Source organism: Canis lupus, chromosome 21 (genome assembly GCF_011100685.1).
Source record: "Canis lupus familiaris isolate Mischka breed German Shepherd chromosome 21, alternate assembly UU_Cfam_GSD_1.0, whole genome shotgun sequence".
Lineage (NCBI taxonomy): Eukaryota > Metazoa > Chordata > Mammalia > Carnivora > Canidae > Canis > Canis lupus.
Genome location: NC_049242.1, coordinates 39,843,535 through 39,869,342, shown reverse-complemented (window position 1 = coordinate 39,869,342; position 25,808 = coordinate 39,843,535). Strand labels below are relative to the sequence as shown.

Below are 25,808 nucleotides of genomic sequence, written 5' to 3'. Positions count from 1 at the left end.
TTAGGAAGATGACCTATTTTACCCTTTATTACTTTTATTCACTGTGCTAAGTTCTTCTGTTCTTTATTCTTTCATGTTGCTTACTACATATTGTGCCATCACAGCACATTTGGTAATTCCAAGTTAATTGCTCAATTATCAGTGATAGTCATGAAGCACTTGAAACATGCGCAGTGGAAGATTTAAAAAATTTCAAAATAAGTTGGTGTGTCATAATCTCGAATGTGAAACATGCCAATATCTGCAGGCATAAAAATACACTGCCTGAGCTAGGCATTTCAGGGAAGGCAAAATCTACTCTTAAAATCAGGGCTTTTGTCTGGCAGTGAAGTGTTTCATCTTTGCTAATTTCAAACAACATGTCTAAATTTGATCTCGGTTTACTTTTCAACTCTAAAAATTTGGTTGTGGTTATAAAAGAAAAAGGAAAGAAAACTATTGATTCTCTTTAAATATTTTACCGGAATCTTGCAATCATGATATTCACTGTCAAGTGGAATTTGATGTGAGGTAGATCCATGTTGGCTATCCATCAAATAAACTGACTTACCAAGGACACAGAATGATCTCTTTATAATGTTTCTTCACTCATAAGGCAATCCTCTAATCAGAGGACAGCATGACAGTGAAGATAGTATGTTGATGCTTTATTTATATTGGAAAAAAAGCCCCATGAGAACAATGATGCTTTGGGGACTTATTCTGAATCTCATAGGGTAATATTCTCAGATGCCTTCAAGATAACTTACACATTATGGCAAAATAATTACTGTAACTCTTTTGGCAACTAGGCAAACTATCATTAAATTTTGCATTAGTATTCAGTTTAGGATTTTCTCTAAACTAATATAGCGCCAACAGCTCTTTTTTAGATGCTATTATGGTTCTTTCACATTTTTATAGTACTGTAGTAAAGCTGAATTTACTGGCTACATTTGAAGGTGGAGTAGAGCAGCACAGGAGTCAACATTAAAGTGATTCAGTGCCCGTTGGAGAAAAATTCTTCTTAACTTGAGATTGGAAACAATGTGGGGCTTGAGGGCAGTTTGCTAAGAGCAGCTAATAAATTTGAATATTTCCCCAAGAAGCTGTTCTCTGAACTTGTTTTTAACCAAAGAGATAGGCTTAATCATCTTCCAGTATTCTTATATAACTTTCATTAATACTTAAAGGAATTAAATGTTATAGAAAAGGAGAAATAAAGCCATAATTTGAACTGGGTGATGGTCTCAAATCTGAGGACGTGAGAGAGTGTCAATAAATGCAGTAAGTCACACACAGTTAACTGTTATTTATCATATAATGATCTGTAATTATAATATATGTAATATAGAACATATATATAATATATGTAATATAATGTTTATACTTCAGTTAACAGTAAAGTCATTAATTTACTCAAGCATTTAGATAGAAATAGTTTAGTAGCTATTCAGTTTATAAAGATTGAATAATCAACAAAATCTAGTTCATTTTGTTGTATGCTTGTCTCTACACATCATTCTAAGCATATAGTTTTATCTGAAGTACATATTTCATGTATTTCAGTCATGGTTGCTCCAAGACCAAAGCATCTTGGAGTATGGATATAAATGCTTATCATTTCACCAAATTTTTTTCAGCTCCAAACATAAAAATGTGAATTAAATATTGCTAGTAAAAATAAAAATGTTTTCTGCATTCTATCTCTTTCCCTTCCTTTCTATTCCTTTCTCACCCTCCATCCCCTCCACCTCATGTATATGATTATATATATATATATATATATATATATATATATATATATATATATATAAAACCTACATATATCTTGTTGGAGTTTTTCAAAGGTGCCAGGCAGTTATAATGTATAGACATTTTGATTTTTTAAAGATTTTATTTGTTTATTTGAGAGAGGGAGAGAGAGAGAGAAAGAAGGATAGAGAAGAAGCAGGGATGGGGGGCAGAGGGAGAAACAGACTTCCTGCTAAGCAGGGAGCCTGATGCAATGTGGGGCTTGATCCCAGGACTCCAGGATCATGGCCTCAGCTGAAGGCAGATGCTTAATCAACTGAGCCACCCAGGTGCCCTGGCAATTATAGTGTAAAAAGATAAATTTTTAAAGCATCACTCTCCAGAGATGACTGGCAAAAGGGACAGATCCTTAGTGTTTAATCAGTCAAAAAAGTTTGTTCATATGATGTAATACTTTTTATTATTATTTGCTTAGCACTAAGAGCTTGGCACAGTGCTTACAAGAGAAGAAAAGATGGTCTCTAACCTAAGGGCTTAGAACTTGGTATGTTACTAGAGAGTTTATGTGGGTGGGGTTTTCTTTGGATACAAACTGTACTGGAGTTAGCTCTTTTTCTTTTCAGCTCATACAGTTTCATATAAACTTAAGTGAATGAATTTATTAATAAAAGCAGATTTTCTATTTTTATTTCACCTTTGGGTTCTTTTATACCTTTGGGACATACAAGCACAACAGAAAGGTATATTTGACAGTTAATTATAATTTTTCCCTTTTTGACTCAGGCATAATAGATAATTAAGCAATAACATTAATGAAATCTAAGTCTGCACCCCTCTAGCTGCCTACATTCAGTGAAATACAGGTTCTTTTTTTCCTTAAAGCAATGGCAGCCTGATAAGAAGCCTATGGCTTGATTTTAGTTATTACCACTAGTGTTCTGAGTTTCACTTAACAAAGTGCAGAAGATATACATATATTTATATTATATACAGATATGATTCCTTCTATGAATATAATTTTTCTCCCATGATTGCATACATACAGCATCACCAACTAGAATGGGTTATTTTTGAGGTGTGATTGATCATGCATAATTTGATATTTACTATAGCAGTAAGTACACACTTAATGAATAGTTGACAGGTTTAAGGTTTGGAAACATTTTGGGCTTTCTGATAGTGGCCATTTGTAGAAGGCACTGTTGATTTTGTGACTAATTACAGGGAGTTTTTCCCTGGACTTGAAGTCAGGGAGCAGATAGGAATTGAAAGGCAGTATCTGGGGGAAGGCTGAGAAAGTAAGGCATGAAAAATGTGGGTGTAAATAAGAGAGTTGAATTTAAGAAAACTTGGGCAGCCCTGGTGGCTCAGTGGTTTAGCGCCGCCTTCAGTCCAGGGTGGGATCCTGGGGACCCGGGATCCAGTCCCAGGTTGGGTTCCCTGCATGGAGCCTGCTTCTCCCTCTGCCTGTGTCTCTGCCTCTCTCTCTCTGTATCTCTCATGAATAAATAAATAAAATCTTAAAAAAAAAAAAGAATTTAAGAAAACTTTGAGCACCGACAAGCTTTTTGAGAAGATAGGGTTGAATAAATGGAAGAAATACCTGTCCCTCTAGTTTCACGCAGTAATTGAACAGAGGAGACAAAAGCAAGAGAAATTAGTGAAACAAGGTTATTGAAATAGGTGATTTTTGTAATTATAAAATGTGTTTGAGGATTATTATTTAAGATGTGGAAATACCTATTTGGATGATAGTAGTAACTTAAAAGAGTTCTTTAGTTCCCCCTCCCATCTGTTTAATTTTATTGATTTGAATTCAGTGACTTTTAAGAACAGCTGTAGGAATTTTGGGAAATGGGTACCCCACTGGTAGAAAAACCAGTAATGATAATTTTGCTTTATTTGGGGGAAAGATTAATATAGATATAAATGAAAATAATCACATATATTATACCCTAATATTTTATAGGGGAGATCTTTAGAAACTCTCATTGTAAATATTACCAAGAAACGTCCTTGTATCTTCTAGAACAAAGAATCATTTGAATTAGGTTTCAAATATGTTATATGGTGTTTTTAGTTTTGGAGGTGAGGAAGTTTTTTGAAATTACATTTCTGTAAAGTGAATTTTAATGTAATGAACATTCCCTTTCCTTCCTCCCTTTCACCCTTCCTCCTCTTTTCCCTCCTCCTTCCCTTCCTCCCTTTTGTCTTTTCATTTAGAGATAGTTTGTTTTCTTTTCTTTTTTAAAAAAAATATTTATTTATTCATGAGAGACAGAGAGAGGCAGAGACATAGGCAGAGGGAGAAGCAGGCTCTTGCAGGGAGCCCAATGGGGGATTCAGTCCCAGGACCCCGGGATCATGACCTGAGCCGAAGGCAGACACTCAATTACTGAGTCACCCAGGTGCCCCAAGATAGTTTGTTTTCAATTAGCCTGTGTACTGCTTCAAAATTTTAAGACAGTACCGAACATATGTCCATTAAATTGTATGCAGGGTCAGTCACCCTTTTGCTTCAGGACTGAAGAATCCCTATTAGGTTTCTTACATGAACTAAGGGTACTCTTGCTCATTTTGTACAAAGAGACTGAAGAACTGTTGGAGTTTTACTGTTGTGATATGATAAAGTTGAGATAATGGGAAAGAAGTGATAATTCAGCTTTAGTAAGCTACTAAACTTGAATTGGGATTTGTCAAATTTTAAGGCTTGTTGAATGTTTGCTCTCTAAAAACAAGATAGAGGATTAATCATGGTCAAAAAGGATAGTTTTTAAGTCTCAGAAAGACATCCTACGATGAAATATTCTATTCAGCCATATACTTACAACCTAGAAGGCAGTCAATTGTGTTTTTCTAGCAAGTCTTCCATATAGAATGAATTCATCTTGGTTTTTGATGTTGGTTGTGTCCTGAGAATTCATTTGACTGAGGTTAATTATCTCATGCAACCAGTGGGGTAAAATTTATAAATGATTTCAAGGATACTAAGCAGGAAGTGAAGCCCAGATATGTCTGAAACAAAGTTGTGGATTGTTTAAGGTTCTAATCCTATAGAAAACTGATAGAACAACAAACTATGCAGCAATCTGAAGTGTTTAAGAGGGAACAGGCTGCCACTCTCCCACAACATTTCCAGCTAGGCCAGCACTCTAATACTTCCCACTGTCTGTGGCAAAAGAGGAATGGGAGGGAGCAAGTGGTCTTTAGTTGGCAGAGAGAAGTTGATGAAAAGCAGCTATTGCCTGTGTTGAGCTCCTGTATGTTTTAGGCATTGTGCAAGGCACTTTTACGTTGTTATTTTTAATCCTTCCAATAATCCTAAAAGATAGTTTCCTCCCTTTCCTAAGTCCCCACTTATCTTCTATAAATTCTGATTTCTTTTTGCCTTCATAGGACTTAAAATGGTTAATAAGTATCATCTATTTATATGTTTATTGAATGTCTTTTTTCTTCAATGGATTTAAAGTTCTGTTGCAGCTGAGATCATGATCATTTTGTTCAAACTTGTATACTAGTTTCTATCACAGTGCCTGACACAGTAATTTCCCAATAGATATTTGTTGAATAAATGAGCAACTGAACAAAAAATAAAGGAAAGAAGAAGGAAGGAACTCAAGGAAGAAAAAGGCACAGCTGGTATTCAAACACAGTCTATTTGACTTCAAAACACATCTCTTCCCACTCTAGAACACCAGCAAGGGTTCACTTTATTTACAGTGTTCTTTTTTCCCCCACACCCAGCATGGAGCCCAATGTGGGGCTTTAACTCATGACCCTGAGATCAAGACCTGAGCCAAGATCAATAGACATTTAGCTGACTGAGCCACCCAGGCACCCCTAGAATATTCTTGATTATTAACTTATCTGATAAAATTTTCATAGATTCAGCTCTTGTAGAGTATCTCAAGCCTGTTTACATTGTAGTCTGAGAATTCTTATGTCTTACTCTGAGCCTGAATTCCATGGAAAAGGCCTGAACTGGCTTTTTTTATCTCATACTGTTGGAATATTGCAACCATTTATGCTAATAGTTCTCTTCAGAAACATAAATTTCATGTTCTAGATTTTTGGGTTTCAGCTCCTCCTACACAAAGAGAATGCATTTCTCTTTCCTTCTCTGAGATTGTCCCTTAATTTAGATCCTTGTGCTGCTAAATTGATTTTTCAGTAATAGGCAGAGTGACTATTATATGCCTTGCTGAGGTTTTTCCTGGAGGAGAGGTGTGTCACTATTTAGAGAGAGCCTATGGGAGGAGCTGGGCTCACTCAAGGAGCTCTTATCCTGGCAGGTGCCAGGTGCTGGGGTTTGGTTTGATCATTGAGCAGTGCGCTCCTTCTGTTTGCCTCATTTTTGCTGCTTGAATTTTTCCTTGTTATTAATAAGTATCACTATCAAGAAATTTTTTGTTTTATTTATTTTTTAAAAGATATTTATTTATTTATTTATGAGAGAGAGAGAGGCAGAGACACAGGCAGAGGAAGAAGCAGGCTCTATGCAGGGAGCCCAATGTGGGACTCGATCCCGGGTCTCCAGGATCGCACCCTGGGCTTAAGGCGGCACTAAACCACTGAGCCACCCGGACTGCCTGAAATTTTTTGTTTTAATATTGGTTTTTGAATAATGTTATTGAGTATTTTCATTTCCTCCTATCTCTGGTTCTTTTAAAATAGCCTTCCTGTGTCTTTCCATTCTATTTCCCAGGGAGGGAGGTAACGTAAGCATGTTGAGAGTAAATTCAAGGTTTGCCCAATCTCATAGTGCTGAAAGCTGTCATTGTATTTAGACTTTCAGCAATGCTATGGGTAGCCTTGAAAACATACATTTTAAGGGTGCATAGATGTGGTTAGGTCAAACAGGAAGTATATATGTCCCAGATATATAGAATAGGTATGTTTTTAAATATTGATGTCAACTTAAATTGTCTTATATAAACTTCCAGGAGGGTATGAAAAACAGATTTCTGTGATATGAGATACTTAGTATCTATTGGAAATTAATTCAACTCCACAAAAATATCCTGAGTACTGACTGTATTCAAAGTAGAATATTAAATGCTACATCGGAAATAAATACAGGGCACAAAACTTCTGTTATCAAGAACCTTAGAATATAGACATAATTATTAAATTATTGTTCCTTTTTTTGTACCTAGTGTCTAACTCAGTGCATGGCTCAAAGGAGGGATTAGCGAATATCAATTATTAAGTGCCTTGATAAAGTAAGAACATAGTACTCTGGGGGGCGGTTCAGAAGAATTAAAGACATATCCCTTTAAGAAGAAAGACTCTAGGAAGTAGACTCTGAATATCTTTGAAACTTGAGTAGAATTTTGTCAGTGGAATAGAGGATGAAGCGGGGTACATCCTTCATCCTGGGATATCACAAGGATGGGTATGAGATAGACAAATGGAAGCAAGGAAGTATGAGATAGGGAACAATGAGAAGTCCAGTCTGACTGAGGTGTAGGGTATGTATAAGCTAGAAAAATTTTTTAAGATTTTAAAAATTTATTCATGAGAGACACACAGAGAGAGGCAGAAACATACACAGAGGGAGAAGTTGGCTCCCTCTGGGAAGGCTGATGTGGAACTCGATCCCAGGACCCCGGGATCATGACCTGAGCCAAAGGCAGGTCCTCAACCACTGAGCCACCCAAGCGTCCTTAAGCTAGAAAATTTAGTGTAATCATATCATTGTGGCCTATAAAGCTAAATTAAGGTGTTTGGTAGATTTTAGGGGGCCATCACAGCCAAATAGTCTGATCGTATGGCAAGAGCTATGCTTTTGAAAAAAGTATTTCAGCCAGCAGTTGGTAGAGTTGATTAGAGCGAAGAAAGACTTGAACTAGAGAGATAGATGTTAGGGCTACTGTAATAGTTCAGGCAGGAGATAAAAGGCAGGTATTTGGGGAAGAGAAAGAAGAGACTTTGTCAATGTAGACTCTATAGGCCTGGTCAGATTATATGTGGTGAAGAGTATGAAGGAAAGAAAAAGACTCCTATTGCTTTCCCTGCTCCTGTCATTCTCACAGTACTGAATTATTGAAAAAGGGGGAAATGGTCATGCTACTTATTTCTTGTCAATGCTCAAATCCCTTGCCATCTCATTGGTTAGGTCCCCAGTGAAAATTGGGAGTATTTTATCTTTCCATGGGAGAATAGGGAGGAAGGTGTGTTTTTAAAGGAATGAGAATATACTTAAAATTATTTTGAGGATTTAAAAGCATAACATAAACACAAAAGACATTAACACCAAGGGTTAAAATTATTTGATTGTTGATTTCAGAAGGGTAAGGTAAAACTTGGATGCTGTGAGTTAGAAAAGTAACTATGCTTGAGATTATGGTATTTCTATCAGCTGGCTCACATAGGGATTAGTTCATGATGTTGTTGAGGAATAAAACAAGTGCACATAATTTGGTTACTTTTAGAATTCTCTCAGATAAAGTGATGACTATGACTCTCTGGTTACATTGCTGTATTTTGTCCTTTTCCACAGAAGGTGTAGTTGCAATATATATCATATTAGGATATAGGCCCTCCCTACTTGTCTCTTTCAAGGGAAGAGGAAATAGTGCAGGAAAGTAGTATATTCATGAGCAAGAAAAGACTTATGGAAATGAAAATTAAGAAAAAATAGACTTTTTCAAGAGAATGGGATAAAGTCAAGTTGATTTTGTAAATGATCCTTGTCTTGATCCTTGATCCTTGATCCTTGTAAGTATTCTCATTACTTATTCAGACTAACACTAATGTGCATTCATTCATTTATTTATTCACTCAGTAACAATATGAATTTGGGATTCTTTGGACATCAAGTGGAATTTAAAATGGAAAAGGAAGATTTAGTCCTTAGGAATTTATAATCTATTTGTAGGAGGAAATGAAATATACATGTATGAAAAAGAAGAGCAAAAAAGTGACTGATACAAACTAAGCCCAACAGTTCCTCCCTAGGAAATGCTTTGGCCATTATTACTTCTTCATGGCAAGAACCTTGTAATTGGTGGAAGGAACATGGCCATTGTTCTTTCTTAGAGACCTAGAGTTTCTGGTCATCTCTATGTTCCACTCAACTGTATATGTGCCTTAGCCTCCTAACACACTGAGCTCTTTGCCACTGCTTCATCAAAGGGTGGTCTTACATTACCTATGTATGACTTAAAAATCTGTCTCACTTGGGCCTAGCAAATAGCACATATTAAGTGGTGCATAATAGGTTCCAGTAAAATGCTATTTGAGTGCATTACAGAAACTCTGTCATACATTCTATTGATTAAGATATTTTAGGCTAAAAAAAATCTTCTTTAGAAATTTAAATATCCTATCAATAAGTATATGATAAAAATTCTAAGTGATAAACAATTACATATCCTTCGGTGAGGTTAAAATCTATTACTTTTTCACATCTTAGGCTTTTTATATGCTTCTAATACTTTAAAATCGCCAACTTTTGAGTGCCTTTCTTGAGTCAGAAATATACTAGATGTTTCATATTATTTTGAAATATATGGTATGGAGTTCCTGCCACCACTGGATACTATTGTGTACTAGCTGTGATCTTAGGCAAATTGTATAACCTCTTGGAGCCTTAGCTTCCTTACCTGTGAAGTGAGAATCTTACCTACTGCATTTTTTTACAGCTTTATTGAGGTATAATTGGCTTACAATAAACCGTGTATATTTAGAGCATACGATTTGGTGAGTTTTGATGTAAGTATACACTAGCGAAGCCATTTCTGCAATCAAGGTAATTTGCATATCCATCACACCGAACAATTTCTTAATGTCTCTTCAGAGTCCCTCACTCCTGCCCCTCCCTCATCTTTCCCTGACTTTACACCTAGACAGTCATTGATCTGCTGTCACTATAGATTAGTTTGCATTTAAAATATTTTTATGTAAGTGGAATGATACATTATGTATTCTTTTTTGTCGAGTTTATTTCATTCAGCATAATTATTTTGAGATTGATTTGTGCATGTCAATAACTTATTTTTTAAATTGCTGAGTAGTATTTCATTGTATGGATATACCACAATTTGATTATCCATTCAAATTCTTTCTGATTTTTGCTTCTTACAAATGAAGCTACTTTGGACATTGTCTTTGTGTGGATATAAACTCTCTTGAGTCACCTAGGAGTGAAATGGCTAGATTACATAGGTGTATGTTTAACATTAAAAGAACTGCTAATTGTTTTTAAAGAAGCTCTTGTACCATTGTACATTTCTTATAGCAATGTATGATAGTTACAGTTGCCCACATCCTTAGTAACTCTTTATGTGTTTAGTCTTCAATTTTAGCCATTCAAGTGGCTTACAATGATATCTCATTGTGGTCTGGTTTTCATTTGTAGTTCCCTAATTGACTGATGATGTTAAGCATCTTTTCATGTGCTTGTTTGCCATCCATTTACCTTGTTGAAATGCCTTTTAAATCATTTGCTATTTTTTTTAATGGGGTTGTCCTCTTTTTTATTGAGTTGTAATAGTTTTTATGTATTCTAAGTTACAAGTTTTTGTTGGATATATGTTTTGGACATATTTTCTACTAGTCTGTGGGTTGCTTTTAACTTTAAGCGTCTTGAAGAGCAAAACTTAAATCTTGATGAAGCCCAATTTATTATTTTATTTTATATTTCATACTTTTTGTATCACATATAAAAGTTTTTTACAAAATCCAAGGTCACTAAAATTTCCCCTTTGCATTATTTTACAAGTTTTATAGTTTAAGGTTTTAATTAAGGTCTGTGATTGATTTTGAGCTAATTTTGGTAATGGGGTGAGATACAGTTTGAGGTTTATATTTTTGCCTATGGCTGGTTGATTGTTCAGTGCCATTGGCTAAAAAGGTTATCCTTTCACCAATAAATCACCTTGGCACTTTTGTTGGAAATCAATTGATCATATACATATAGGTTTATTTCTGGAGTCTCTATTTTCTTCCATCGATCTGTCTATATTTTTAATGCTACTATCTTGATTACTTGTTTACTGTAGCCTCATGGAACGAATTGAGAAGTATTCCCTCTTCTTCAATTCTCAGGAAGAGTTTGTGTATGATAGGTATTTCTTTTTGAATACTTAAAAAGATTTCATTAATGAAGCCATCTGTGCTTGAAGTTTTCCTCTGGAAAGATTTTTAACTGAAAATTCAATTTCTTTAATAGATGCAGGGCGATTTATGTTATCTATTTCATCTGAGTTATGGACTTTATTTAATAGCATTTCATTAAGTTGTTGAATCTATTGGCATAGAGTTGTTCACAATATTTTCTACACTGTTAAGATCTGTAGTGATGTCACTTATTTCTAATATCAGAATGTCAACACAATATATCAAAATTTAGTACTGCTTTTTTGTTTTCTATTTTGCTGATTTTTTTATCCTTATTACTTCCTTTATTCTGTATTCTTTGGGTTTAATTCGCTCTTCTTTTTCTAGTTTATTAAGGTGAAAGCTGAGATAATTAATATGAGAACTTTTCAAAATAGGTATTAGTGCTATAAATTTACTTTTAAGTACTGCTTTAGCTGAATCCCATAAATTTTGATATGTGGTATTCTCATTTTTATTCAGTCCAAAATACTTTCTAATTTCCCTTTTGATTTTTACCTTGATCTGTGAATAATGTTAGAAGTATCATTTTATTTCCTAATATTTAGGGATTTTCTGGATATTTTTCTGTTTTTGAATTTCTAATTATTTTGTTGGGTGGCAAGTTCTAAAAGTGTAAATTAGGTAGAGTGGGTTGATAGTATTGTTCAGGTCTTCTATATCCTTAATGATCTTTTGTCTACTTGTTCTATCATTATCTGAGAGTGAGATATGGAAAACTCTGATTATAATACTCCTTGAAATTTTATTAGTTTTTCTTTCTTGTATTTATTGTTTTTTTTAAAACAGATTTATTTATTTATTTGAGAAAGAGAGCTCATGCATGTGCCTGAGTGGGGGAGGAGCAGAGAGATAATCCCAATCCCAAACAGACTCCCTACTGAGCAGCTGAGCCCACAACACTGAAATCATGACCTGAGCCTAAAAGAAGAGTTGAGTTGGATGCTCAACGGACTGAGCCACTCAGGCACTTTTTTCTTGTATTTAGAAGCTCTGTTAGGTGGATGAATGAATTGACTCCTTTATCATTATACAAGGATCCCTTTGTCTCTAGTGTTATTCTTTGCTCTGAAATCTACTTTGTCTGAGAGTCACTGCAGCTTTCTTTTTATTCATGGTACTATGGGTAATATTTTTTCATCTTTTCAGTTTTAAAGTATTGTGTCTTCATTTTAATGTGAATTGGTGTAGACTGCCTGTAGTTGAGTCTTGCTAAAAAGCAATAAAGTATGACAATTCTTCCTTTTTAATTTGGATATTTAGATCATTTACACTTAATGTGATTACTGATGTGGTTGAATTTAAATACATGATCTACTCATTGTTTTCTATTTGTACCATCTGTCCATTATTCCCTTTTCCTGCTTTCTTTTAATTTATTGAGAATTTTTTTAAGATTTAAGATTTCACTTTTATTTTTTGTTTTAATTACATTTTAGTGATTGCTTTTGAATTTATAACAACCTTATATGACTTATCACAGTCTTATTTCAAGTAATATTATCCCACGTCACATATAGCATAAGAATTTTACAATAGTATACTTATATTTCTCTCTCCTAGGCTTTGTACTTTTGTCATGCACATTACTTCTGCATATGTTATAAACTTAAAAATAGTTATTTATCCTTTGATAGTCAATCATATTTTAAAGAGATTTAAGAAATAAGAAAGTCTTTTATATTTACCACATATTTACCATTTTCAGTGCACTTTATTCCTTTGTGTAGATTTGATTTCCATTTGGTAACATTACCTTCTGCCTGAAGAACTTTTTTTTTAAAGATTTATTTTATTTATTTGAGAGGGAGAAAGAGAGAGTAGAGAGAAGGGCAAAGGGAGAGGGAGAAAGAGAATTTCAAGGAGACTCCTTGCTAAGTGGGAACCGTGACGTGGGGCTTGCTCTCACCAACCCCAAGATTATGACTGACCAATAATCAGGAGCTGGACACTTAACTGACTGGACCAACCAGATGTCCCTCTACTTTTGTATTTCTGAAAAATCAATATTTTGCTGTATATAGAATTTTTTGATTCAATTTTTTGTTGCTCAGTAGTTTAAAGATATCACTCCATTGTCTTTTGGCTTTCATTGTTTTTTTTTTTTTCCTTTTTAAGCCAGATACAATTGTTATATATGTTCCTCTGTATGTGATGTGTTGTTATAATAGAGGCTTTTAAACTGCTGAGAATACAACATACTTTTGGGAATAGGTAAAATTTAGAAGGAAGTGGTAGGAATAGATTAACTGAGAAGAAGCAGATGGGGATTCTAGGATTTAGGCAGCATAAACACAAATAGTATAGGCCATAAATAAATGTGATATAACTGAAAGAACAAATGGACTTTGGAGTTGGGTTCATAGGGCTTTACTCTCATCACCACTTGGTATGACTCCAGACAAATACCTTTGCCTATTTGAAATTTAATACCCTCATCTATAAAATGGGTGTGGTTGTTGGGAAGATTATATGATGCATAGAGAAGATTTATTTTATATCTGGCAGATAGTGGGTCCAATAACGATTAGTTTCTTCTTTTTAGACATTCTATATCTTCTGATGAGGAAAGAAAAATGCTTCAAGAAGGACTTTGTGACCCCTCATCACTTTGTATAAGAGCCCAGGTATAATATATATAATTTATGAGTATAACTAATGTTCCCACTTATTTCCTATTTCCATGGCAAGTGAAGATTGCATTGCATTTTTGTGGTCCAATACTAAGGCTTAGGTAACATTAACACTCAATCTCTTTACATCTTCTACTTTTAACTTGTATTTAAAAGTATTGAGATTATTGGCTAAACTTTACATACAAATTAAACCATTTTACTACCACAATTCAATATTTTTTCAGAAATGCTTCCTTTAATAAGGGACATATATATAGAATTAAGAATTGGAAAGATAAGTATCAAACCCTAAATTTTCCCAAATTTTGGATTCCTTTGCATTAATTAATTAATTAATTTATTTATTGAGGTATCATTGGTATATAACATACTAGTTTCAAGTGTAAGTTTTTGTTTTATTAATAGAATCAGTTTTGATTTCAATCTCCTATCACAGAAGTGATATAAGATACAAAGTTTAGAAACCCTTGACCTTAAAAAATAACCATCCGTTAAATCTCCAATCACTTTATATAAGACTATGGTAATGTGCACTTGCAGAAATATTTTGGATGCATAGGGATTTAAAAGTGATTTAGCATAACTAGAGAAAAGAGAAATCTTTTTATTTCTTCACTGAAGGAAAAATTCAGAACTAGTTAACTAACTCTGTATTTGGTTAAGGGAGCTAAAGAATTCGCATAGTTAATAAAATAAAAAGTGATAAACCATAATAGTTTGGAAGCCAATTTTAGCACTATTTTTGGCTCTTGAATACTTATATTAACATACACAACTCATAGGTATAGTACGTAATGCTGCCGATCCTGCCAAGTGAAGAACCACCTCTCATCAACTGCTGGATGTTGAGTTAACAAGGATTTAGCATAGGATGGCACCTGGCTTCATCTGCCCCCTTTGTTGTAGATTGGTTCTTTGCATTTGTGAACCTTCCATTGACCTTGATGACAGTTTGCTTGGTTGAGTTTCCTTATTTTTACCTTAAGATGTTGCCCTACGATGCTTGTAAACATGTTCAGAACCTGGGTTTGATGAATCACACAAAACTCCTCTACAGGGCATGAACTGAAACTGAGGAGGTGACAATATTATAATTCATCATTTGGTGATATTGTGAGTATTAATGCATTTATAGTTCAGCTTGACAAACTGTGGCCCTATAACATGCAAAAATGAGTTTAGTTGTTTCATTTTAATTTCAATAAATATGGTTTATACTTTTTTCAGCCTGTATATGTGATAAAGAAAATATGACTCTCCCCTTAGAAATGCAAGGTTCTTTGCCTATGTGACTATGTTGTAGTTTTTTAAATATGAATTATAATAAATTGCCATCTTGATTTAATGAAAATAATGTTAGGAGTTTTTATATTACATTATGGCTTATTAGGGATATTTTAAGTTCCCATTTATTCAAAATTTCATGATGAAGTACCTGTTTTGGTATTTCAAGTAAACATTTAACTCCTAACTTTAAATAACCAGTAAATATATGTACTCAATGCAGGTAAACTATATAAAGCATTTATCAGAAAAAATGAAACATGCTAATAATAGTAAATACTTATAATAGCTAAGTATATTCAGTATTTAGGACTTAAGGTTATTTCACAAAAATTACTTTCATGGAGGAAATAAATATATCTTCTTGTATTAAAATGCCATAAGAATGACAAAATTTCTATTAAATTATTAGTAACTCCAGGACACACCTCATAGTTTGTGTGGCCTAGAAATAATATGACAATGGCTAGAGTGGAAAGATCCTGTTCCTTAAAATATGGTGGCTCTTTGAACTGTCTGAATAGTCTATGTCCTAATGGCACATACCAAATACATCTTAAAATTGCAAAGGAATTATTTTTAGATATCTAACGTAGCCTCTTTTGGACTAACATAGCCACTTTGTTGTCAGATTTCCCTTTTTAACGTATGCACATGAGACATTCAAATTTTCATATAAACAAAAAACTTATTATTTGATCCTTGAAGTATTTGTGTCCATATTTTTACCTACAAATCCTTCTTATTATGTTCAAGTTGAATTACCAAGGAGGAAAAGCTTATAAATTTAAAATAACCTTTTGTGGTGATAAGATGTGGTTTATATTACTTGGTAAAAGACACTGACTTAATAAAACTGAAAGGAAATAAATCAAATGGAAACTGTTTTGGCTGCTTATAAAACTGATTTTAACTTTTAATAAATTTTACTATAGTCAGAGACTATGTCTCAATATTATATTTTCACTAACATAAATGGACAGTTATGTCCACATGATGAATATGTGGGGTTAATGATGGTAATTTGCCACCTATGTCATGAAACAGCTCCTTTTGATCCTTATGTAAAAGTTTCCATAGCTTTCTTGGTAAGTCTTTAGAGTTAAAAAAATCTGAATTAAAAAGAAAAAAATTAATACTATAAAAATCTCAGTCTTGCCAAAAAATGAATCATGCATAAGATCTGAAAATAAATAGAAAAGAATTAGAGGTATATTTTAGATAGCAGATTGGATCCATTCAAAGAATTTGTGGATTGTCTTTATTATGCTATGGTAATAATAAATGGCATTGTGCTACAAGCTTAGTAATAAAATGGAATAGATTTTAAAACACAAGCTACTTTAGTAACTTAAGCTCAGTTTCTCTCCACTTCTGTATTCGTTGCAAAGGAGAATGTACTACATCTCTGTGAACAACCTGAATTTCTCTTGCCCTGGAAAATCATAAAGTCCAACTTGGCTTTTGACACAGTCTAAGCTACTTGGATTAGGTAAAACTGATCTTAAAAGAGAAAAATTGGAGACTCAGCAAACCCCAGCAGATATTTTGACGCACTCTTGGAGCTGATAAGAGTCGTCATAAATTTAAACATTACCTTTCCTAGCACAGAAACTTCACTAATAAATGGCTTTGAATATTTTATGAATGATTGAGGATGCTGTTTGCTAATAAGTCCTCTGGAAGCTATGATTTTTGGGGGATGGTTTTACTTTTGGAAGAAGGAGTGTTGAAGAGAAGGTACTGATGATGTGTCATATAATTTTATAAGTTGCATAACTGCTTTTAACTATGAAACTATCTCTGATTAAAATAACAATTGAGCTTGTAATTTTTTCTGAACAGCTGCTGCTACGGGGGGTCATTACCTTGGAGAGCTTGAAAATAATCGTACTCCCGGTACATGAGTTATGTAGTCTTGTGTTTTACAGCAAAGCACAAAGTTTAAAGCCTATAGAAGAATGTTATTTGAAAGCTGTCAAACCATGTTAAAAAAGACTGCATCGTCAAAAGGCCCTGGTGGCCACGATTCTGCATGTAGCCTTGTCTTATTCATTATAAAATGCATGTTTATAAAGTTCCACAGAGCATCCAATTCCCAATTCACTTATATCAGCAAGACTTAACTTGCTCATTAATCTAAATTCTTTTGCAACTTTAATCTACATGTTTAATTAATCATAAAATGAGGCGGTAAGTAATTTCAGCAATGTGTGGCTTGTTATCAGATGCATTTAATCACTCTTCTGTGAGCTCATTTGGAAACACCTGAAGATGTCGAGTGCAGTTTGAATAAGCATAAATTATTCTTTGTCAGTGTACTTCACTCAACTAATAAGACATTAATTTAAAAGGCACTGTTTGTCATTTTTAGATCTTTACCAATATTTTTAGCTTAGCAATATAACTCTAATTGTATATATGATTCACAACTAGTGCCCGACATAGGAAAGGGTAAGAGTTTAATTCATTTTTCTTATTTACATGTAATTATGTCATGTAATCTTAGTTTTTAATGAGGATTAACCATCTTGTAAGTATTCATATGCTTTTGGAATAAGGTACTAATGAATTATAGTTGGAAAAATTATTTGTTGGTACAAAGGTTTATGATTCCTTGTTTGTTGCCTAGGTTAGGTCTGAAAGGACTTGAAGTTTGGGAGAGGGCATTTATTTGAGGATATAGGTACTGTACAGAGGTTATATCATGCAGATGCTAACCTTAAAAAAATCCAAGTAAAATAGTTACATTCAGCTATCTCAAGTAATAACATATGTAGTCTTTGTTTAGGACCAAATAGCCTGAAATAATGACAGTCCCATTTCTCCCCAGTCGCTTAACAATGTTACACAGTTGATAATAGCATTTTTTAAAAAGCAAAAACCAAGAACAACAATAACAAAAAACCACTCAGAGTTTCAGAGGAAAAAAAATTCATGAGAGCTGAATGGGTTATATATCTTGATGTCACAAGTATAGGAATAAAAATTGCATTTTATAGGATGTCATCACCTGTCCTGTTTATGCCATGAGAGTAGTGACATACGGTAAGAATAATTATCTCAGTGGAAACAAATTTATTTACCTGCCGTGGAACATCCCTGTTCATCTTACTCATGAACTCATCTCACTCATACGCATCTATGGATTGTCAGCAGTGAGCCAGAGGGGATGATTCCTGAAAAGGGAATATTAGTTTGAGCTGAAATATAGCCATATTCTCCATTTTTATTTGATGTGCACATCTCCTGGGCTACTTCCGTTTCTTCGGGGATCTTTTACACTGAACTAATGGTTATTTATATGTCCATTTCTTGCCCTATGCCTCATGACTATGTAAAATTTTTTTTCCTGTTTTCCTTTCTAAGGGAAAACAAAATCCCAGAAAAACTCATTTGTATGGTTCAAGTCATACAGGCCATAGCAGCACATTACAGTAAAATGCCATTTACTCTTACTTCACTTAAAGCACTATAAGTTGTTTTCTTAGAACCACTAATGAAAACCTCAGCCCCTGAGGCATTTTTAGAATTATCCTTGAAAAACATTTCATTTGAACTTAGCTTTCTTAATAAGAACACTTTTTTTTTATTTTTGAATAATCTTAGTGAATAAACACGTACAGTCTAATATGAAGGCTTGCTGTCAGTTTTCTTAACAGGAAACCGGAAACTTTTCTAACTCCCCTTCTCTTGCCTAAACTTGAGATAATTTCTCCAAATGGATTTATTTTCTAGTTTGTTGTTTTGGATGCAAAGAATGAACACAGTGTTCCCCTTCTGTTGCCCCAACTGATGTGTGTGCAGAGGCTTGACCCATTTCCTATCAGGTCCTTCTACACAAAGACAATGATTATTTTATAAAAAGCTGTATGTTAGCTGTAGCTATTTGTCTGTAGATGTGCTTCAAGAGGAAAATGATAAACACAGTTCCATGCAGCTCTTATACTTAGATGTTTGAATATGTGCTTATGCAGGTTTATATATATATATATTCATACTTGCTAATGTATGAAAAGACGGTATTAGGTTATACAGATGGTTAAGTGTGTATTTAGTTATTTCTCTGGAATTTGCATGAGAATGAGTTGCCTTATAGTTAAATTAACTTTCCTAGTGCCCTCAGCCTAGAAACTTTGTATGTTTTTTTAAGGCAGCATCTGAATCACTTATGTTCAGGAGAACATAATAATACACATGATTTTAAAAACTCTATACAAACATAATATTGGCATAGTTATTCTTATTGGCATTATATTAACAATGTGTTATAGCCACTAATAATCCTTTGTTCATACCTACTTCAGAGAAGGACAATCATTATATGGTTTGTACTCATACGGGGAGTATAAGAAATAGTGAAAGGGATTATAGGGAAAAGAGGGAAAATGGGAAAAATTAGAGAGGGTGACAAAACATGAGAGACTCCTAACTCTGGGAAACAAACAAGGAGTAGTGAGGTGGGCGGGGGGATAGGGTGACTGGGTGACCAGCACTGAGGGGGGAACTTGACGGGATGAACACTGGGTGTGATACTAATATGTTGGCAAATCGAACTTCAATAAAAATATATATATACATATATTTCTACTTCCAAGTACTGTATTTGAAAATCCCAGACTTAATTAATAGTAAATGAGGAAGTAATTTATAATTCTCATATTGAATTCTTGCTTTTTAAAAAAATTTCCTCCCCCTTTTGTAAAGCATATGAACCTATTTAAAAAAGACTGCTACTTAGTTACCTGATTTTTTAGTGTATCTTTACCTATATCACAAAAAGACATCTCTGAAATATTCATAGGGCTATACTTGTAGGCAGTCTCCAATTTAATAATATAAAGTTCTGAAAGTTTATTGTTTGGAATTTGGAATGGATATTCTTATAGAAACCAGGTTATAGATGGTGACTCAGTTCACTGGGCAACCTACTGATACCCATTTACCCCATAATATGCCTGAATTATACTATTGACTGTACTATAGTAGCTAACTAGTATCTGTTAAATAGTTTTGGTATAAAGTCTCATTTTGAATCTTATTTTAATAACATTCTTTTGATGAATTTCTGGTGGTAGGATTTGATTTTTCCTACTTCCACTCTACCAGTGCATAGCAGTGGAAATGAAACACCCCTTGAAATGAAATTTAGGGGGTTAGGCTGACTTCCTGATGTCTCTAGCTGTTGAAAGAAAGTAACTGGGTATCCTGACTGAAGTAGGATGGAATTGATGACTTTGGTTGCCCTGGTATAGAGATGTGTGTCTGTTTTACAAATGAAGGGTATCCCATTGGAGATGGGATATATATTGATATATATTGTGATATATTGATATATATTGGGAGAGTGAAGAAGGAGCATTTTAAAATTTTACACTAATGAGCCAAAGGGTGAAGAAGATCAATACTTTTGCTCATTCACCATGCCTCATAGTATATTCCAAGTATATTCATTGTATATCTTGTACTTACTTGTTCCCACCCTCATAATTTTGGCTTTCAGTTTTTAAGTTATAGCACCAGTGAGAGTAGTTCAGTTTTAATAGGAAAATAATTTTGGAATACATTATTGATTAGATCTTATGTAAAGTGAGGTGATATAAGCATATAGGAAGAAGCTGAGGTTGACTCAATGTTAAATATTCCCAAACACACAACAATTCTCCCAAATGAAGACCAGTTCATTCCTGTTTAACTACCTTATGTCCTTCAGTATCAGAAGAAAGCCATATGAAAGTGCAAATAGCTAAGGCAAAATTTATTTGGTTACACATAAAACATCATCTTGGACCTCAGCAATTGAATCATATATATCCTTTTTACTTCAGATCTGGCAAACGATATATTTTTTTGATTGCCAAGGGGGCAAGTATGAAAAAAGGAGAGCTGTAGGGAGAAAATGAGAGAACTGATATTTCAAAGACTCTAAAGATTTAAGTTTTAGTTTAGAGAAAACAGTTTGATGAGTTATAGGTAAAATAGAATTTGGTTCCTCCCCCAAAACACATGAGGAAAAGTACTTGACAATGCAAACCATATCTTTTTTTTTTTTTTTTTTATAACCTGGGGAGTTTGGAGAAAGAAAAGAAAAGAAAAAAGAAAAGAAAAGGAAAGAAAAGAAAAGGAAAGAAAAGAAAAGAAAAAGGAAAGAAAAGAAAAAGGAAAGGAAAAGAAAGTAAAGGAAAGAAAAAAAAAGAAAGAAAGGAAAGAAAGAAAAAGAAAGAAAGAATGAAAGAAAGAAAGAGAAAGAAAGAAAGAAAGGTAGATTTTGCAAAGTGAAAACTCAGCTACCAAGTGAAAAATCTGATCTTTTATCATCTAAGCACATAGTTGGGTAACTCACAAACAGAACTACCCAGTGTATAGGTTGCAGTGGCAAGAAGCCAACAGTGAAATCAAACTCATAAGCACCCTATAGAAAACCCCTCAAATTACTGCTGTGCTGTTGCCAGCTGTACTGCCAGGGAACAAGAGCTGTACAGATTTCTGTGGAATGACTGGGTTACTTAACACAGCTTGATTGGCTCTGTTCCTACTCCTGTTCTCTTTGGTTGACAGCTGACCACCATACTGGTTTGGTTTGAAATAAGACTGAAGTGAACACAACCACTTATATGCACCTTCTTGTTGTATACTGCTCTCCTGCCTGCCATCCCAAACCCATACATACCCTATGTACCTTGCAAAAGGTGAGATAGATACAACAGTTTCTTTGAGTAAAGCACACTGAAAGCGGATGATGCTTTCCAGTCCTTTTATTCCGTGAATCCATCATATCTTTAGAAGAGTTATTTCCTTGGTCTTTATTTGTAAGTGCCTGAATTTATTGAATGTGAAAAGAATGATATCTTAAATTCTTTTAGTTTTGTTAACTTTTCTTCATTTTAAATAATTGCTTTCTTCATGATCCTAGAGCTGGAATGGTTATTCAAAAGCCATCTAGTCTCCCTCTTGCCCTTGGATAAACTCTTGTAAGTAGCTACTTCTGTCTTTCAGTATTTCAAAAAAGAAGATATAAAAAGATATCCCAAGGGGCACTAGCAGTTGCTACATTCATGAGTTAGAAATGAGCAAGTTGGTTGGATATTTCCCTGTGACATGAAACCCATTAATTCACATGTTCTAAGGAGGCTTCCAAACTTTTTTTTTTGACTGATTCAGAGTAAGGAATTTTTTTTAATTCTGACCAAGTATGTAATATAATATAACTGAAATAAAGTTTTCATGAACAAAACTTACCCTTAATATGCATTAAGTGTTGTGTTTTCTTTCTTCTCCTTGCCTCCTCTTCGTTTCTTCTTGTTCCCTTGCACATTCTCTCCTTTTCTTTTAAATAAAAAAAATGCCAATTGGCACTCAGAAAACTGATTTTATTCATTAACCCATACTTAGAAAAATATTGCATTAAAATAAGCAAGCTTTTTTTTTTTTTTTTTTTAAGGCTTGGTCTTCATGTTCTTTGATCTACTATTGTTTTTAAAGAATTAAGTATCCTCCAACAGACACTAATTCTGTTACTTGTTTTGGTAATATTATTAGGAAGATAAATTTTATACTTCAGTAGTGGCATGTGATCTATTAATAACATCATGTATTAGGTGCTTAGTTGTACCAGATTTCGCATTAAATACTTTCTATTTATTTGCCATGAGAATTTTCTCATTTAATCTTCATAATTACCCTGTGAGGTAGAAACTGTACTTCTACTTATTTTTATAGTTGATAAAATTTAGGATCAGAGTAGTATATCAACCTTTCCAACAGTAAATAATAAATCTTAAATTCAAGGTTATTTGACTCAATGACCACACTGTTTATCTTAACTCTAATAACTCCTTAATTTTGGCTTCAAAAAGATTAAATGCCTTTGTAAAGCATCTGTATCACAGAGCAAAGAAAAGAGACTTGTGATAATGATTGCCATATATTTTTAATAATGTAAATTGAAACTTCTTGATAAAATAATTTTCACTCTAAAAGAAAAATAGAAAAAGAAGAAAGAAAGAAAACCCCCTCTAGAGCCATGAATACAAAAATTTGCTGTGTTATTTAACTGTTGTATAATTAAATCTTGTGAAAGTTTTCTTTTTAAGGAAAAAAGAAATATATATACATAGTCTTACATCTTATGGTATAGGCCAGGATATTTTAGCAAGTCAGAGGAACTCAAACATGAATGAAGAGTGGAATTTTCCTTTCATTTTCTATAATAACTATGTTTGTTGAAGAGCAAAACAGAGGAAAAAATGACCATCGTGCCTGGTTTTGAAGAAAACTTGTTTATACGTGTAATACATTGGAGCAATTGTTTGAGATCACTTTGACTATGCAGAAATGTGACCACTGAAATTCTTAAGCAAGGTTTGGAGCTATCGACTCCATAAAACTAATTAGGTCAAATAAGAGTGAATATTTGTGAAGGTAATTCACTTAGCTCATTTTTCCAATCTGTCTCTGGAAAAGGGAAAATACTTAAGAAAGAAAATAATAATGGACACATTTGGCTTTTATGACTCTTTTATTTCTGTCTCCACCTCTGCCATATTCTTAGGGTTAATACTAGATAATTTCTATCTTTCTTTTCTTTTGCCCTTTCTGTATCTTTCCTTTCCTTTTCTATGACTTTTCTTTCCTCTCCTCTCTCACCTCTCTCTTCCCCTTTATTTTCTCATCTTCCCTGCCCCATCTTTCATTTTTATGTGCAATCTTTATAATCTAGATTATAACCTTCATTCTCTTGTTAGATGATTCTTTTATCTTCTTTTTTAAAAAAGATTTTTTTTATTTATTCATGAGAGACAGAGAGAGAGAGAAAGAGAAAGAGAGAGGAAAGAGAGAGAGAGAGAGAGGCAGAGACACGGGCACAGGGAGAAGCAGGCTCCATGCAGGGAGCCTGACGTAGGACTCCATCCCGGGGCTCCAGGATCAGGCCCTGGGCTGAAGGTGGCACTAAACTGCTGAGCCACCCAGGCTGCCCTCTTTTATCTTCTAAACAAAGTGGAATGGATGTTGTTTCTGTTTATTAAAGTGATCTTGAAAAATAACATATTTTCTGCATTCTTGCATTCCACTCTTTGTCTCATAAACCAGATAGATTTCAGAAGAAATTTATTGTCCTATTTCTGGAAAATGTTGAAATGTTGACTTTATATCTTCTTGAGAGTAAGATGTATCTATGTATCTATGGTCTTTGTATGACCACTAAAGAGAAAAACCAGCAATTCCATGTTAAAAATTATCACTGATCCAAATATTTCTGCCACAGTAACTATAAATGAACCTTTGTAAGTACACCCTTTTATACAAGGAGATGGACTTGTTCAATATGTGATTGCTATCTGATGCTACCCCAGAAGAGAATTTGAAAGGAGGCAGGTGTGCTAGATCTAAGCCCCATTGAACTCTAGGTAAGGATTCTAAAACCATCCCCCTCAAGGGTACTTAGACAAGGTGGAATAAGATGAACTTGGATTTAAAGATACCACAAAAACATGCTCTGAATTCCAGAGGAAGGTAAGGAGTACTTTCTATGATGGTAGAGTGTAATAAGACCATGATCAGTAACAGGTATGTGATTGAGATATTGATAAACCTGTCAAATATTGCTGTGGGTAGACAGATTTGGTTTATGAATAAAGTTGTAAAAACACTCACAGACACATGACTGCAACCATGTTGGGCAAATACACAAATATACAAAACATGGGGTAATTCTTAGTGCATTGGTAGAGTGAGACACAGAATGAGAAAGAAAGCTTATCTATATTCAGATAAATGGGAGATGTTAGTTAACTAACTGTTAGTAACCAACTGTTAGTTGGGGAAATAATTTTTAGAGTTGGTGGATTATATAAGTGATGATTTCCCTGGTTTATTGAGTCTAAAGTAATAGATCTAATGTTACTCTGCTGTTACCTTGTCTATTTTAATGTGAATCTTTAAGTAGAATCACACTTATACATTTTTAGATATGGATTCTATTCTTGATTCAGGATTCTTCTGCATCTTAGGATCATGTACTGCTATCAAGATGAAACTTCTCCCATAGCACCATTGGTTCTAATAGCTCTTAAAGGTAATTAAAATAATTGAATTTTTATGATGGGGCAAATACAAGTATTATGAAATTGATTCCTGTGTGGAAGTTAACTTTGTTTTGTTCTATACTTTGGGCTTTAAATCTAATCTTGACCAGCCTCCTTAGTCACAAGGAGGAACTAGCTGAGAGAAAGTAGGCACATTACCAGCAATCTATAATCTACTTAGGAAACTTCATCTGTCCTCTTTATCACTCTTGATTTCAATGTTTGTCCTTTCAACTATTTCTAAGAAAGATAGATACTTCACTTTTCTTTCCCTTTAGTTTCTAATTTAGCAGTTCCATTAAATATCTGCAGAGTGGAAACAAATTTTGCATACAATGTCAGGATGATTCCATAATAACAACCTGTTTTAGGACATGTTTTCTGTGCCCTGTGTATTTCAGGTAAGGGGGATCAAAGAGAACTACCATTTACTGAACACCTACATGTGTTATCTCATTTAATTTGTACAATAGCTCTGAAGTGACAGTTACGTTTAGATAAGGAAACTATTTGACATTAAGAAACAACCCTAGTAAAAGAGCAAAATTGCCACAGATTCCTATTTGAAAAGCAACACTTATAGAAAATGCCAACTTATCTTTGCCATTATAGTGAGTTAGAATGTGAAATAAGTAAGATATCAAGGTATAAGTGAGAAAATATGAATAATGAGACAGAAATTATTACTATTTGTCTCACCTCCACAGTGAATTATTAGAAGTCATGCATCTAAAAGAGAAAATAGCACTGTAATCAGTTTGACGTTAGTTGTAATGTGGTACCTCAGAAAAGACAATGATTCATACTTCTGCTCAAGTGAGAAAACACTTCTTATCCTAGTTTACTTATATGTATATTGACTAGATAAGGGAGCCTTCATAGAACCACAGGCATAAACTATTTTTAACATGTTCATATAATTTGACTCCTGGGAGAGGGATCTTTT

At 33.8% G+C, this 25,808-nt stretch overlaps 1 protein-coding gene and 1 long non-coding RNA gene across 9 annotated transcripts in view; one reads left to right on the top strand and one right to left on the bottom strand.

Moving 5' to 3' along the window:
* The window catches only part of SOX6 (SRY-box transcription factor 6), a 588,321-nt gene that overhangs the window by 108,245 nt on the left and 454,268 nt on the right, over window positions 1-25,808 (top strand). For 2 of the 8 annotated variants that reach the window (XM_038569134.1, XM_038569138.1), the window contains 2 exons: window positions 13,403-13,484; window positions 14,551-14,606. The exons of 3 other annotated variants lie outside the window; for them this stretch is intronic. The gene's annotated coding sequence lies outside the window, so the exon portion shown is untranslated. Of the gene's footprint in view, window positions 1-13,402; window positions 13,485-14,550; window positions 14,607-24,769; window positions 24,853-25,808 lie in introns of all 8 variants that reach the window. 3 more of the 8 variants (XM_038569135.1, XM_038569140.1, XM_038569136.1) reach the window with 2 other exon arrangements.
* Window positions 15,673-19,621, bottom strand: LOC111091568. The gene is made up of 3 exons (XR_005375792.1): window positions 19,523-19,621; window positions 17,864-17,956; window positions 15,673-15,960 (listed from the first exon to the last, which is right to left on the bottom strand). It is a non-coding gene; the product is annotated as an uncharacterized LOC111091568 (long non-coding RNA).